Below are 11,884 nucleotides of genomic sequence, written 5' to 3'. Positions count from 1 at the left end.
AGTGTGGCTAGTCCTTTGGGTTGAGGCATGTCCTTGTTCCATTGTCTCTCCCTTAGGCATCTGTTGATGAAATTGCGAGGGTATCCGTATTTGGCAAATACTTTGTATAGGTGTTCCTCTTCCTCTTTTTGTAGTTCTGGTGTGCTGCAGTGTGTTGTGGCCCTTTTGAATAGTGTCCTGATGCAACTTCGTTTGTGTGTGTTGGGGTGGTTGCTTTCATAATTTAGGACTTGGTCTGTGTGTGTGGCTTTCCTGTAAACCTTTGTGGTGAATTCTCCGTTTGGTGTTCTCTGTGCCATCACGTCTAGGAATGGGAGTTGGTTGTCCTTTTCTTCCTCTCTAGTGAATCTGGTTCCTGTGAGTGTGGCGTTGATGATCTGGTGTGTGTTCTCTATTTCTGTGTTTTTAATTATTACAAAGGTGTCATCCACGTATCTGACCCAGAGTTTGGGTTGAATTTGCGGTAAGACTGTTTGTTCTAACCTTTGCATTACTGCTTCTGCTATGAGTCCAGAGATCGGTGAGCCCATGGGTGTTCCGTTGATTTGTTCGTATATTTGGTTATTGAATGTGAAGTGTGTTGTGAGGCACAAGTCCAGTAGTTTAAGTATGCCGTCTTTGTTGATAGGTTCAACGTCCTGTTGTCTGTTATGTCTGTCCAGCAGGTTGGCTATTGTTTCTTTGGCTAGTGTTTTGTCGATGGAGGTGAACAGTGCCGTTACATTGAATGAGACCATAGTTTCTTCCTTGTCTATGTGTATATTTCTGATGATGTCCAAGAATTCCTGTGTCGATTGTATAGATTGTCTGGATCCGCTGATCAGGTGTTTCAGTTTCTGCAATAGTTCTTTGGCCAGTTTGTGTGATGGTGTCCCTGGTAGTGATACTATGGGTCTGAGTGGGATGTCTGGTTTGTGCACTTTGGGTAGTCCATAGAATCTGGGGCTGTTGTTGCTTTCAGGTTTCATTCTCTGTCGGTCAGACCTGGTTATCTGTCCGTTTTTTTGTAGATTCCTCAGTGTGTTGTTTATCCTATTGGTGAGCTGTGGGGTGGAGTCAAACTCCCTCTTTTGGTAGGTGTTGGTATCTGCAAGTAGTTGTTGTGCTTTTTGCATGTACTCTGCTTTGTCCAGGATGACCGTCATTCTGCCTTTGTCTGCTGGTAGTATGATTATGTTCTTATCATTTCTTAGTGATTTTAGTGCTTCCCTCTCCTTGGTGTTGAGGTTATGTGTTTGTTTTTTCTTGTTATCAGCGGTACGATACTTTGTCTCACAGTTTGTTGTGTCTCTTCTGTCAGTCCATTGTTCCTGAGTGTGCATTCTAGTGCTGCTAGGAAGTCTGCTGTCTTGGCGTCCCTGTGGTTGTAGTTGAGTCCCTTGGCCAGTATTGTTCTTTCCGTGTCTGTGAGCTGTCTGTGGGAGAGGTTTTTAACCCAGGTGTGTGTTGTGGTGTCCTCTTCTTTGTGTGTTAGCTTGGCCATTTTTTCTTTTAGTGCCGTTTTTTTGCGGTGTGTGGTCCTGTTCTGTCCTATGGTGACGGCCTGTTCTATGGTCCGGGTCCATTCCTGATTGGTGGTTTTTGAAATTAACGATTTTTGGCGCGCAATTTCTTGTCTGTATTTGTGTAGTCTGTTGTGAGCTTCTGTAATCATTACCTGGATCATCCTGAATCCGTTCTGTCTGGCTGTGTCCCTGACTTGTGGATTGTTGACTGGTGGCCTGTATCTGACACATGGTGGAAGGATTCGATTCTTTCGGCATTCATGCAGGAACCGGAGTTGTTCGTATGTGGCGCTTAGGCGGTTGGCATAGGATTCCCATTTCCTGGCTTGTCTTAGCGTCTCTCGCCCGCAGGTGTTCAAAGTTTGGGAGAAGATTTGTAGCTCGGGTGCTCGTTGTTGTGGTTCTGTTCGCCGAGCTGGGAATTTGTCTTGCAAACGTTTCATCCCCTGTCTAGGTGACATCCTCAGTGCTTGGGAGCCTCCTGTGAAGCGCTCCTGTGCTGTTTCCTCCGGCATTTGTAGTGGCCTGTCTCTGCCGCTTCCGGTTGTCAGTTCGAGCTGTCCGCTGTAGTGGCCGATATATTGGGTCCAGGTCGATGTGTTTGTTGATAGAGTCTGTGGATGAGTGCCATGCCTCTAGGAATTCCCTGGCTGTTCTCTGTTTGGCTTGCCCTATAATGGTAGTGTTGTCCCAGTCGAATTCATGTTGCTTGTTGTCTGTGTGTGTGGCTACTAAGGATAGCTGGTCGTGTTGTTTCGTGGCTAGTTGGTGTTCGTGTATACGGATCGTTAGCTGTCTTCCTGTTTGTCTGATGTAGTGTTTTGTGCAGTCCTTGCATGGGATTTTGTACACTACACTACATGAGTTTACACAAGCAGACTGAATATAAGCAGTCCTTAGACATTTAGACTCATGTAATCTGATCTGAAAGAATGCCTGACATCTGATAGAATGAAAGAGCAGATGATGGAAATATTACAAAGAGTTAATTGATTTTAAATTAATTGCAGAAATATGGGGATCCAGTAATGAGTGAAATCTGAGGTTTATGAAATATACCTGACATGAGAGTGTTGACTTAAATTTGTTTTAAATACAGTGATCTTTTGTTATAAAAGTAGTAGCAGAGATTGGAAGGGTCTGAAGGCAATACTTTGTAAGATGATTATTCATTCCTGTTTTCTGAAAATGAACCTGTAACCATTGAAAGAGTGGAGTTACAATGTGGACCTGAGTTACCTCTTTACCAAAGCCTTAGCACTTGGTTACAAATCACACAACACCAGGTTATTGTCCAACAGGTTTAATTGGAAGCACGAGCTTTCAGAGCGCTGCTCCTTCATTAGGTCATAATTTGGAGATGCCGGTGTTGGACTGGTGTGTACAAAGTTAAAAATCACACAACACTAGGTTATAGTCCAACAGGTACCTCTTCCTCCGCTACATTGATGACTGCATTGGTGCCACCTCGTGCTCCCACGAGGAGGTTGAGCAATTCATCAACTTCACCAACACATTTCACCTTGACCTTAACCCAGACCTGGACCATCTCTGACGCCTCCCTCCCCTTCCTGGACCTCTCCATCTCCATTAGTGATGACCGACTTGACACTGACATTTTTTACAAACCCACCGACTCCCACAGCTACCTGGATTACACCTCTTCCCACCCGACCTCTTGCAAAAATGCCATCCCCTATTCCCAATTCCTCCGCCTCCACCGTATCTGCTCCCAGGAGGACCAGTTCCACCACAGAACACACCAGATGGCCTCCTTCTTTAGAGACCGCAATTTCCCTTCCCTCGTGGTTAAAGATGCCCTCCAACGCATCTCATCCACATCCCGCACCTCCGCCCTCAGACCCCTCCAACCGTAACAAGGACAGAACGCCCCTGGTGCTCACCTTCCAAGCTATAAACCTTCACATAAACCAAATCATCCGCCGACATTTCCGCCACCTCCAAACAGATCCCACCACCAGGGATATATTTCCCTCCCCACCCCTTTCCGCCTTCCGCAAAGACCGTTCCCTCCGTGACTACCTGGTCAGGTCCACGCCCCCCCCCACGACCCACCATCCCATCCTGGCACCTTCCCCTGCCACCGCAGGAACTTTAAAACCTGTGCCCACACCTCCTCCCTCACCTCTATCCAAGGCCCTAAAGGAGCCTTCCACATCCATCAAAGTTTTACCTGCACATCCACTAATATCATTTATTGTATCCGTTGCTCCCGATGCGGTCTCCTCTACATTGGGGAAACTGGGCGCCTCCTAGCAGAGCGCTTTAGGGAACATCTCCAAGACACCTGCACCAATCAACCAAACGTCCCATGGCCCAACATTTCAATTCCCCCTCCCACTCTGCCAAGAACATGGAGGTCCTGGGCTTCCTTCACCGCCGCTCCCTCGCTACCAGACGCCTGGAGGAAGAACGCCTCATCTTCCGCCTCGGAACACTTCAACCCCAGGGCATCAATGTGGACTTCAACAGCTTCCTCATTTCCCCTTCCCCCACCTCATCCTAGTTTCAAACTTCCAGCTCAGTAACTGTCCCCATGACTTGTCCGGACTTGTCCTACCTGCCTATCTCCTTTTCCACCTATCCACTCCACCCTCTCCTCCTTGACCTATCACCTTCATCCCCTCCCCCACTCACCCATTGTACTCTATGCTACTTTCTCCCCACCGCCACCCTCCCCTAGCTTATCTCTCCACGCTTCAGGCTCACTGCCTTTATTCCTGATGCAGGGCTTTTGCCCGAAACGTCGATTTCGCTGCTCGTTGGATGCTGCCTGAACTGCTGTGCTCTTCCAGCACCACTAATCCAGTATTTGGTTTTCAGCATCTGCAGTCATTGTTTTTACCTTGCTTTCTTAATAGCCCTATCCACTTGGGTGGCAACTTTGAGGGATCTATGTACTTGCACACCCAGATCCCTCTGTTCCTCCACACTGCCAAGAATCCTGTCTTTACTCCTATATTCAGCATTCGAGTTCGACCTTCCAAAATGCATCACTTCACATTTATCCAGGTTGAACTCCATCTGCCATTTCTCAGCCCAGCTCTGCATCCTGTCTATGTCGTGCTGCAGCCTGCAGTAGCCCTCTATGCTATCAACGGCACCTCCAACCTTTGTGTCATCTGCAAATTTACTAACCCACCCCTCAACCTCCTCATCCAAGTCATTTATAAAAACTACAAAGAGCAGAGGCCCAAGAAGAGAGCCCTGTGGGACCCCACTCAACACTGTCCTTCAGGCAGAATACTTTCTATCTACAACCACTCTCTGCCTTCTGTCAGCCAGCCAATTCTGAATCCAGATAGTTCAATCTCCCTGTATCCCATACTTCCTAACTTTATGAATGAGTCTACCATGAGGAACCCTATCAAATGCCTTGCTGAAGTTCATATACACCACATCCACTGCTCAACCTTCGTCGACCTGTCTGGTCACCTCCTCAAAGGACTCAATAAGATTTGTGAGGCATGACCTGCCCCTCACAAAGCCATGCTGACTGCCTTTAATCACACTATGCTTTGCCAAATAGTCATAATCCTATCCCTCAGAATTCTTTCCAAAATTTTGCTGACCACAGACGTAAGACTGACTGGTCTGTAGTTGCCAGGGATTTCCCTATGACCCTTCCTGAAAAGAGGAGCAACATTCACCTCCCTCCAATCCTCCGGTACAACTCCTGTGGAGAGTGAGGAGGCAAAGATCCTCGCCAGCGGCTTAGCAACCTCCTTTCTCACTTCCCGGAGCAGCCTAGGGTAAATCTGGTCTGGCCCTGGGCACTTATCAATCTTCATGTTTTCCAAAATTTCCAGCACATCGACTTCATCAATCTTGATCTGGTCAAGACTGTATCCCAGCTCCTCAAAGTTCTCATTTATAACAAGGTCCCTTTCCTTGGTGAAATCCGAAGCAAAAAACTCATTTAGGCCTTCCCCTATCTGCTCAGACTCCACACACAAGTTCCGTCCGCTATCTCTGATCAGCTCTACCTTCTCCCTGATCATTCTCTTATTCCTCACGTACGAGTAAAATGCCTTTGGGTTCTCCCTAATCCTTCTTGCCAAGCCTTTCTCGTGCCCCCTCCTGGCTCTCCTCAGTCCATTTCTGAGCTCTTTCTAGCAAGCTTGTAATCCTCTAAAGCTGCGCTAGATCCTTACTTCCTCCACCTTGCATAAGCTGCCTTCTTCCTTTTGAAGAGAAACTCCTCTGTTCTCGTCATCCAAGGTTCCTTAATCTTACCCCTTCTTACCTGTCTCAGAGGGACAAATCTGTGCATCACTCACAACAACTGCTCCTTAAATAGTCTCCACATGTCTGCTGTGCCCTTTCTGTGGAACAATTGCTGCCAGTCTGTACTTCCCAACTCCTGTCTGATAGCATCATAATTTCCTTTTCCCCAATTAAATACCTTCCCTCGGTAACTGCGCCTTTCCCTCTCCAAGGCTGTGGTAAATGTGAGGCAGTTGTGGTCACTGTCCCCACAGTGTTTACCCACCGCGAGATCTGACACCTGTCCTGGCTCATTGCCGAGCACCAAATCCAAAATGGCCTCTCCCCTCGTTGGCCTGTCTACATATTGAATAAGAAAATCCATCTGAACATACCTGACAAAAGCAGCTCCATCCATAGAACATAGAACATAGAACATTACAGCTCAGTACAGGCCCTTCGGCCCTCGATGTTGCCCCAACCTGTCATACCAATCTGAAGCCCATCTAACCTACACTATTCCATGTACGTCCATATGCTTGTCCAGTGACGACTTAAATGTACTTAAAGTGGGCGAATCTACTTCTGTTGCAGGCAAAGCATTCCATACCCTTACTACTCTCTGAGTAAAGAAACTACCTCTGACATCTGTCCTATATCTATCACCCCTCAATTTAAAGCTATGTCCCCTCGTGCTCGCCGTCACCATACTTGGAAAAAGGCTCTCCCTGTCCACCCTATCTAACTCTCTGATTATCTTCTTTGTCTCTATTAAGTCACCTCTCAACCTTCTTCTCTCTAATGAAAACAGCCTCAAGTCCCTCAGCCTTTCCTCATAAGACCTTCCCTCTATACCAGGCAACATCCTAGTAAATCTCCTCTGCACCCTTTCCAAAGCTTCCACATTCTTCTTATAATGCGGTGACCAGAACTGTACACAATACTCCAAATGCGGCCACACCAGAGTTTTGTACAGCTGTAGCATAACCTCATGGTTCCGGAACTTGATCCCTCTATGAATAACAGCTAAAACACTGTATGTCTTCTTAAGAACCCTCTCAACCTGGGTGGCAACTTTCAAGGATCTATGTAGCTGGACACCAAGATCTCTCTGCTCATCTGCGCTACCAAGAATCTTACCATTAGCCCGATACTTTGCATTCTGGTTACTCCGACCAAAGTGAATCACCTCACACTTCTCCGCATTAAACTCCATTTGCCACCTCTCAGCCCAGCTCTGCAGCTTATCTATGTCTCTCTGTAACCTACAACATCATTCGTCACTATCCACAACTCCACCGACCTTAGTGTCGTCTGCAAATTTACTAACCCACCCTTCTACGCCCTCATCCAGGTCGTTTTTAAAAATGACGAACAGCAGTGGACCCAACACCGACCCTTGCGGTACACCACCAGTAACTGGACTCCAGGATGAACATTTCCCATCAACCACCACCCTCTGTCTTCTTTCAGCAAGCCAATTACTGATCCAAACTGCTATATCTCCCACAATCCCATTCCTCCGCATTTTGTATAACAGCCTACTGTGGGGAACCTTATCGAACGCCTTGCTGAAATCCATATACACCACATCAACCGGTTTACTCTCATCTACCTGTTTGGTCACCTTCTCAAAGAACTCAATAAAGTTTGTGAGGCACGACCTACCCTTCACAAAACCATGCTGACTATCCCTAATCAAATTATTCTTTTCTAGATGATAATAAATCCTATCCCTTATCACCTTGTCCAGCACTTTACCAACAACCGAAGTATCAACAGCAGTTCCAAACCATCCGCACTGAGGAGGTTCCAGTCAATATTGGGAAAGTTGAAGTCACCCATAACAACAACCCTGCTACACCTGCATTTTTCCAGAATCTGCCCGTCTATGAGATCTTCAATCTCTCTACTACTATTGGGGGGTCTGTAGAAAACCCCTAATGTGGTGGCTGTTCCCTTGCTGTTTCTAACTCCCACCCATACTGACTCAGTAGGCAAACCTTCTTCAACAATCTTCGTTTCTGTAACTTTGATGCAGTCTCTGATTAACAATGCTACACCCCCTCCTCTTTTTCCATCCTCCCTATTCTTTTTAAAAGTTCTAAATCCTGGAACATCAAACAATCATTCCTGCCCTTGTGAAACCCATGTTATGGCCACAACATCGTAGCCACAAATACTGATCCATGCTCTAAGCTCGTCACTCTTATTTCAGACACTCCTTGTGTTAAAGCAGACACACTTAAACCGATCCCTTTGCTTCATCGCGTGAGAAACCTTCTTGATCGATTCAATATATCCTGTCACTGTCCCGTCTGCAACTGACCCCCTCTCTGTTGCTCTGATATGACTCTGATTCCCACCTTCCCGCCAAACTATTTTAAACCCTCCCGAATCACACAAGCAAATCTCCCACCCAGGACATTTGTGCCCCTCCAGTTCAGGTGCAACCCGTCTTTCATGTACAGGTCCCACCTTCCCTAGAAGGTATCCCAATGGTCTAAGTATCTGAAGCCCTCCCTCCTGCACCAGCCTCGCAGCCACGTGTTAAGCTGCATTCGCTGCCTCTTCCTCACCTCACTATCTCGTGGCACCGGTAGCAAATCTGAGATCACTACTCAACTCGTCCTGCTCTTCAGCTTCCAACCTAACTCTCTGTGGTCACTTTTAAGATCCTCAATCTCTTTCTTGGCTATATCATTGGTGCCAATATGTACCACGATTTTCTGGCTGCTCACCCTGCCCCGCCCCCCCCCCCCCCCCCCCCACCCCCACCCCCATCCCCATCCCCACATTCAGAATCTTGTAAACCCGATTGGTGACATCCTGGACCCTGACACCAGGGAGGCAACATATCTTCCAGGAGTCCCGTTCCTGACCACAAAATCTCCTGTCCATCCATCCAACCAGCGCTAGAGACCTGACAACTACACACTGCTGCTACTGAACGTCAGTGGTGGAGGGAGTGGAGGTTTTGGATGTGCTGCCTGTCAAACGGGTTGCTTTGGCTTGGATGGTGTCAAACTTCTTGAGTGTTGTTGGAGCTGCCCTCATCCAGGCAAGTGGGGAATAGTCCATCACACTCCTGACTTGTGTCTTGTAAATGGTGGACAGGCTTTGGGGTGACAGGAGGTGAATTATTCACCACAGTATTCCTAGCTTCTGATCTCCTCTTGTAGCCACTGTGATTATGTGGTGAATCCAGTTGAGTTTCTGGTCAATGGAAACCCGCAGGATGTTGATAGTGGGGGATTCGGTGATGGTAATGCCGTTGAGTGTCAAGGAGTGCTGGTTAGATTGTCTCTTATTGGTGATGGTCAAAGCCTGGCATTTGTGTGGTGCAAATGTTACTTGCCACTTGTTAGAATAAATATTGTCCAGATTTTGTTGCATTTGAACACGGACTGCTTCAGTATCTGAGGAATTTGATTAGATTAGATTAGATTACTTACAGTGTGGAAACAGGCCGTTCGGCCCAACAAGTCCACACCGCCCCGCCGAAGCGCAACCCACCCAAACCCCTACATCTACCCCTTACCTAACACTACGGGCAATTTAGCATGGCCAATTTACCTAACCTGCACATCTTTGGACTGTGGGAGGAAACCGGAGCACCCGGAGGAAACCCACGCAGACACTGGGAGAACGTGCAAACTCTACACAGTCAGTCACCTGAGTTGTGAACGGTGCTGAACATTGTGCAATCATTGGGGAACATCCCCATTTCTGACCTTATGCTGGATGGAAGTTCATTGGTGAAGCAGCTGAAGATGGTTGGACCTTGGATACTACCCTGAGGATCTCCTGCAGAGATGTCCTGATGACTGATTTCCAACAACCACAACGATCTTCCAATAGTTAGTGATGACTCCAACCAGTGGAAAGTTTGGCCCCTACACCCATTGATTCTAGTTTTTTTCTAGGTCTCCTTGATGCCGCACTCAGTCGAATGTAGCTTTGATGTCAAGGGCTGTGACTCTCCCCTCTGGGATTCAGCTCTTTTGTCCATGTTTGAACCAAGGCTGGAATGAAATCAGGAGCTGAGTGGCCCTGCAGAACCCAAATGGGATGTCGATGAGCAGGTTATTGCTGAGCAGGTGCTGCTTGATAGTATTGTTGATGATACCTTCCAGCACTTTACTGATGATCGAGAGGAGACTGATCAAGGCAGAAATTGACAGGTTTGATTTGTTGAGCTTTTTATGTACAGGACATACCTGGGCAATTTTCCACATTGTCGATAGATGTCAATTTTGTAAGTGTACTGGAACAGCTTAGCTAGGGGAGCAGCAAGTTCTGGAACACAAATCATCAACATTATTGCTGGAATGTTGTCAGGGCCCATGGTCTTTGCAATATTCAGTGTCTCCAACCATTTCTTGATATCACGCAGAGTGAATGGTATTGGCTGGAGACTGGTATCTGTGATGCTGGGGACCACTGAAGGAGGCTGAGATGGATCACCCACTCGGCACTGCTGACTGAAGATTGCTGCAAAAGCTTCAGCCTTATCTTTTGCCCTGATGTGCTGGGCATTTCTGTCCTTGAGGATGGGGTTATTTGTGGAGCCTCCTCCTCCATTGAGTTGTTTAATTGCCCACCAACATTCAAGGCTGGATGTGGCAGGACTGCAGAGCTTAGATCTGATCCGTTGGTTGTGGGATTGCTTAGCTCTGTCTACCACTTACTGTTTATGCCATTTGGCATGCAAGTAGTCCTGTTTGGTAGCTTCACCAGGCTGACACTTCATGTGTGGGAATGCCCGGTGCTGCTCCTGGCATGCCCTCCTGAACTCTCCACTGAACCAGGGTTGATCCCCTGGCTTGATGGTAATGATTGAGTGGGGAATATGCCGGGCCATGAGGTTACAGATTGTACTGGAGTACAGTTCTGCTGCTGTTGATGGCCCACAGCTCGATGAATGCCCAGCCTTCAGCTGCTATGGTATCTGAGGTTTGCCCCATTTAGCACAGTAATAGTGAGAGTGACGTCAAGGCTGTGTGACATAAAGGACCTCTTGAAAAACTGGAATCAATGGGAATTAGGGGGCACACTCTGGACTGGCTGGAGTCATAATTGGAACAAAGGAAGATGGTCATATTGGATGGAGGTCAGTCATCTCAGCTCCAGGGCATCTCTGCAGGAGTTCCTCAGGGTAGTATCCAAGCCCCAACCATCTTCAGCTGCTTCATCAATGACGTTCCCTCCTTCATATGGTCAGAGGTTCACTGACGATTACCTGGAAAATAATCAGGTTTTGCTGACAAATGTAGGCCATTTAAGAATGAGATAAGGAAACATTTCATCACTCAGAAGGCAATCAACCTGAGGAATTCACAATAACAGAAGGCTGTGGAGGCTGCATTCAAGAAAGAGGTAGATAATGTTTTAGATTTTCAAAACATCAAGGAGTGTAGAGAGAAAGCAGGAATCTGACATTGAGATAGAGGATCAGCCCTGGTCATCTTGAAGGTGTAGTCAGCTCAAAGGGATGAGCAATCTCCCCCGAACCTACTTTCTCTGTTATGAAGTATTTAGTAGCATTTTTGCCACACAAGTACTGGGCAATGACCATCTCCAACTAGAGAGAATCTGACCATCATTCTTTGATATTCACTGGCATAATCACTGCTGAATTCCCCATTATAAGACCATGAGACTATAGGAAATAGGGACAACAGCCCCTTGAGCCTGCTCCATATTCAATAGAATCATGGCTGATCTGACATTCCTCTCATCCATTTTCTGCCCTATCTCCTTAATCCTTGATTCCTGACTGATCAAGAACCTACATACATATATATTTTATTATACACACACACAAGGACTCTGCCTCCATAGTTCTTTGTGACAAGGAGTTCCAAAGACTGTCAATCCTCTGAGAGAAGAAATTCCTCCTCACCTCAGTCTGAAATTGGCACCCCTTAAGTGTGAGGCTGTGCCCTCTGGCCCTACAATCTCCCATGAGGGGAATGATCTTCTCAGTATCAGAAATAGCTGGAAAAACTCAGTGTACTAAAGATGGGGTGGGGAGGGGGGGCAAGGAGAAAATGATCAGTGGAGGTGGAGCCCAGAAAAAGAGAAAAACAGTTGGGCAGACAAAAGAATGGGTAAATGTCAACCTTGGGGAATCAGCAGTTGCTAATAGA

General features: G+C 47.0%; 1 protein-coding gene across 1 annotated transcript in view; it reads left to right on the top strand.

Moving 5' to 3' along the window:
- Window positions 1-1,107: 1,107 nt before the first annotated feature.
- The window catches only part of LOC140493969 (otogelin-like protein), a 57,362-nt gene continuing 46,585 nt past the window's right edge, over window positions 1,108-11,884 (top strand). The window contains exon 1 of the mRNA XM_072592913.1: window positions 1,108-1,162. The gene's annotated coding sequence lies outside the window, so the exon portion shown is untranslated. The remainder of the gene's footprint in view (window positions 1,163-11,884) is intronic.

The sequence above is a fragment of the Chiloscyllium punctatum genome, chromosome 2 (genome assembly GCF_047496795.1).
Source record: "Chiloscyllium punctatum isolate Juve2018m chromosome 2, sChiPun1.3, whole genome shotgun sequence".
Taxonomy (NCBI): domain Eukaryota; kingdom Metazoa; phylum Chordata; class Chondrichthyes; order Orectolobiformes; family Hemiscylliidae; genus Chiloscyllium; species Chiloscyllium punctatum.
The sequence above is the reverse complement of the archived record's forward strand: the minus strand, read 5'-3'. Positions and strand labels throughout refer to the sequence as shown.